Here is a 3,956-nt window from a genome sequence, read left to right as displayed (position 1 = left end):
CCCCACCCCCCCGACGCTCTATGCTGCTGCCATCCACTGCTTGTCTCCTTCAGTTAAGATAATGAAGATGCTGAAAGATAAAATGTGTATTTAATAAGGGTGGGGGTGGGGAGGCAGAAAGGGGCAGCCAGAGCCTTCCCAAGTTTGGGGCCTAGCCAAGACTCAGGCTGAAAGCAAAGCTAGAGTAAGACTTGGCCCCAGGGTGTGGGGGTTTCTGGGCCTCAATCCAGCTGACTTCACTGCCTGCTGTTTGCCCTAAATTCCCCCACCTCCACCCTCTCACCCCCACACTCCTGTCTTTCCTCTTGCTCCCAGTGGGAAAAGGGAGTCTTGCTTCAACTTTATTTTCAGCTGGTAACTTGGCCTTTGGTGTGGTCCCCCCCATCCCAGAGTTAAGCTCCAAGGTCGGACTAGGGCAGCCCCCTCTAGCCTAGGCCTGTAGAAGCTGTGGGTTCACAGTGGGGGGTGAAAAAAGCTGGAGTTAATGAAGACCAGCTGCTAGTCTAGGCTCTGCCTACAGTTAGCAGGAGGCCAGCCTTTGGTGGTGGTTAGGAGGTACGGGGGTGCATGACCTCCATCCCTGGGCACAAGGATATCCTGTGGCAGCTGAGGCTTGTACTCTCCGAGCTCGGTTTTATCCTCAGTTTGTAAGAGTGTAGTCTGTATGCCTCTTCCCCTACTCCTCCCCTCCCCAAATAACACTCAGCCCTCATTGAGCTTTATAACTGTAGTGGTGGCCCAGCTGAGATCTGAGGATCTCCAAGCTCTTTTGTAAACACTCATTAACTCCCTGGGAAGAACCAAGAGCCCTGTTTAACAGCTGGGAGAGAACTGAGGCACGGCAGGGTGAAAGGCCTGACCTGAGCTCACCCCATGGGCTCCACCCTGGGGCCCTCCACCCTTACCGTCTAGCTCCCTTCCCCAGTTCTTCCTGCAAGACAGAGAAAGAGGTAAAGGCAATACTGCTGCCCTCTCCCCTTCTAGAAAGAGGTGACGCTTTCTCCCTTCCCTTGTTTCTGTCTCTGACTTTCCCTGGCCTTTCACCCCATGACATTTCCCCGGTTCTGCTGCTGGAGATATGTGCAACTCTCCTTGCAAAATGTTCTCAAATCTCACCCTCTGCAGACTTCCCACCCACCTTTCCCTGGTCCCTCTGGCCCACCAAGCCTGAGTGCTCCCTTTTGAACTACTGATAAGATCAGCTATCCTAAGCTCGGTCTATAACCTTGAAGTTGATCAAATTGTGTTAAGAGGTCCCATCTGCCCCTTATATTTATCTCAAATGGTATCTGGGAAAATATTCTCTTTAACTTATTCATTCTGGAAAAGTTTCAGGATTCTATTAAGGGCTGGGAAGGGGCACTAGTTGACTCCTAGAATCTGCACCCTGTTCTTCCACTGACAATTGCCTTTCCTGGTAATGGACGTCCCCTGGCCCCATCTGCTCATACTCTGACCTGCATATGTCTATCTGCACACCTCAACACACCCCCAGATACACCTCAGTCTAAGGATCTAAAGCTACCAGTTTCCAACTACCACCCAAGTCACACTTCCCTTTATACTTGCTGGAAATCAGTCCCCACCCACCCCGTGGCCTCCGAGGCATTTAGGAATAGTAGGGAGGGATGGGGAGACCATCCTATATCTATGAGGGGGAGGGTAGAAGTGAGGACCCATCCAAAATGAATGTCCCCTTCCTCAAATTCTCAGTAGCCAAGCAGCTGAGCAGGAGTGGTGAGGAAAGCGATCTTAATTCCATCTTCAGCACCAAAGCCCAAATCCATTTGCTCGATGCAGGCAGCTAGAAATGTCTTTTTTCTCCTGTCCCATATTCTCCTCAGTGGAAGTCATCCATGCGCTGTGTATTTGAGACGGGACTGTTCCTGTCTCCAGCCCATGACTCAGACCTCCGTTTTTCTCTCAGGGAGTTCTCCTCCCCCATCAGTCCTCAGCGCTGCACCCCTTGACCCAGTCAGGGCTGGTGGAAGAAGGCGGGAGAGCCTACTGTTTGCGGAATGGGCTTTAGGACCCAACGGAAACCTGTGCCTCTTGCAGCAGTCTAACCCAGAAGCAGGGGGAATCCTGAATCGAGCTGAGAGGGCTTCCCCGGTTCTCCTGGGAACCCCATCACCCCCCTGCCAGCACACACCTGAGCAGGTAGGAGCACCAACACCCCTTCCGAATTCCCCTCGGTCGCTTTCCAATCCGCCTCTCCTCTTCAGATCTGGCGGTTTCCCTCTCGCCAGTTCAGGCTTTCCCCATCCCTCCTCCCCCACTGCTCCCCGTAGTCCTGGGAGGTGGGAGCCACGGAACAGTGGGGTGTCCGAACGCTCAGAGCCCCTGCACCCTCCAGCGCCCTTCCTGCACTTCCCCCAGGCATCCCTGTTCTCTAGCTAAGAATGGAAAGTGGGGGGAAAGGACTGCCCAGGCCCCACGCCCTTCACCCTCCTTTGCAGTATTGCCTGATACCCCTTCCCCCACATCACCTCCACAGGAGAATTGGCAGTGCTGGGGTAATGGAGAGCGGAGAGGGCAGGAGCCCGAGGGAGCCTCTGGGTGGGTGCGTGGGGGGATTTCTATCTCTGCTTCCTCTCTATCTCCCAGCCCCAAGAGCTCAGGACTTTGTCCCCCACTCCTTACTCACCATGGAGGGGAACTAATTTCCCTTTCCAGGCTCATCTCACACTTGGGTGTCCAAACGCTTTGCTGGAGGGTAATGGAGGTTGTGAGCAGTTTTTGGTGAGCTTTTCCTCTAGGGAAAGTTCTTTCAGCTAGAACCCCATCTCTGCCAACACACAACACCTATTGCAGAGCCCTCACCCCCTGTGTGTGTGTGTAGACCATGTGGTTGTAAGATCTATAAGCTTTGGCTAGAGATGGCTGCGTGCTTTGAAGGGGACAGCTCCCAGAGCATGGCCCAGGCCAGAACAGGCTCAGCCCAGATGGCTGCAGAAGGGGGTGTGGACCAGATCAGGGAGGCCACCCAGCCATGCCAGGTCCCTGGGCTCCTTGGCTTTCAGAGCCTTGGGCTCCTGGTGTTACCCCAAAGCTGCTTCTCTCCTGCAGGCACTCTGGGAGAGGGCCGGATGACACCTACTGATTACAGTGGCTTATTTTTCTCTCCAGTATGGGGCTAACAGGCCACACTCTCTGAAGATCTAGGGCATCTCATTCTGGTTTGGTGGGTTTGCAGGAGGGGTGTGTGACTTGTCTGAGTAACCATGTGTGAGTTTGTACATTGCTTCTGGGCGTAGCAGACTGGAGAGGAGAGTGATGAAGAGACTGGTGACACTTGGAAACCGCTCTAGCTCTCTGGGTCAGGTGGGAGTGGGTGGCATGTCCCCATCTGGTAACTCTGTCCAGGTGTGTGGTGTGCTCTGCCCTCCCCCATGGCTCCCTAGATCTCCTAACGGTTGTTTTTGGAGAAAAGGGTGGATAATGGAGTGACTTCAGACTTATTTCTTCTCTTGACTCAGAAAGAAAAGTAGAGGTTCTGAGTGTGAGCAGTAGACTAAGAATCAGAGGTCTAAATTTGAGACTCAGTCCGGTCATTTTACTATGGGCATTTATCCAGGTTTCTAAGCCTGTTTCTTCATTTGTAAAAATAACTGTCAGTACCAAGCTGCTTAAGTGATAGGGACACAGCCATAATGACCCCAGAAGACAATTTATGGTAAAGCTCAGGGAAAATGGTAGTTATGGCAGGGGGAGGGGGTTTGGGTTCTAAGATGGGATTCTCTTCCTAAATCTAGGTCAGTCTCTCTGCCTTCAGTGTCCTTCACCAATCCTTGCCCATCTGGATGATGGAGAAACTAGGCAGGGCTGTCGCCCCAGGGGCTAATGCAGGTAGTAGCTGCCACCGGAGAGCCTGCAGTCGGAGAGAACCGATTCTCCACCAGGCTTTTCCTCCTCTGGACTCCACATCTTCTCCCCTGAGCCCTGTCTCCACCATC

General features: G+C 53.1%; 1 protein-coding gene across 1 annotated transcript in view; it reads left to right on the top strand.

Annotated features, from left to right (window-relative positions):
- Positions 1-1,963: 1,963 nt before the first annotated feature.
- Positions 1,964-3,956, top strand: part of RARA (retinoic acid receptor alpha) — a 44,474-nt gene continuing 42,481 nt past the window's right edge. The window contains exon 1 of the mRNA XM_015599308.2: positions 1,964-2,160. The gene's annotated coding sequence lies outside the window, so the exon portion shown is untranslated. The remainder of the gene's footprint in view (positions 2,161-3,956) is intronic.

The sequence above is a fragment of the Pteropus alecto genome, unplaced genomic scaffold, assembly GCF_000325575.1.
Source record: "Pteropus alecto unplaced genomic scaffold, ASM32557v1 scaffold98, whole genome shotgun sequence".
Lineage (NCBI taxonomy): Eukaryota > Metazoa > Chordata > Mammalia > Chiroptera > Pteropodidae > Pteropus > Pteropus alecto.
The sequence above is the reverse complement of the archived record's forward strand: the minus strand, read 5'-3'. Positions and strand labels throughout refer to the sequence as shown.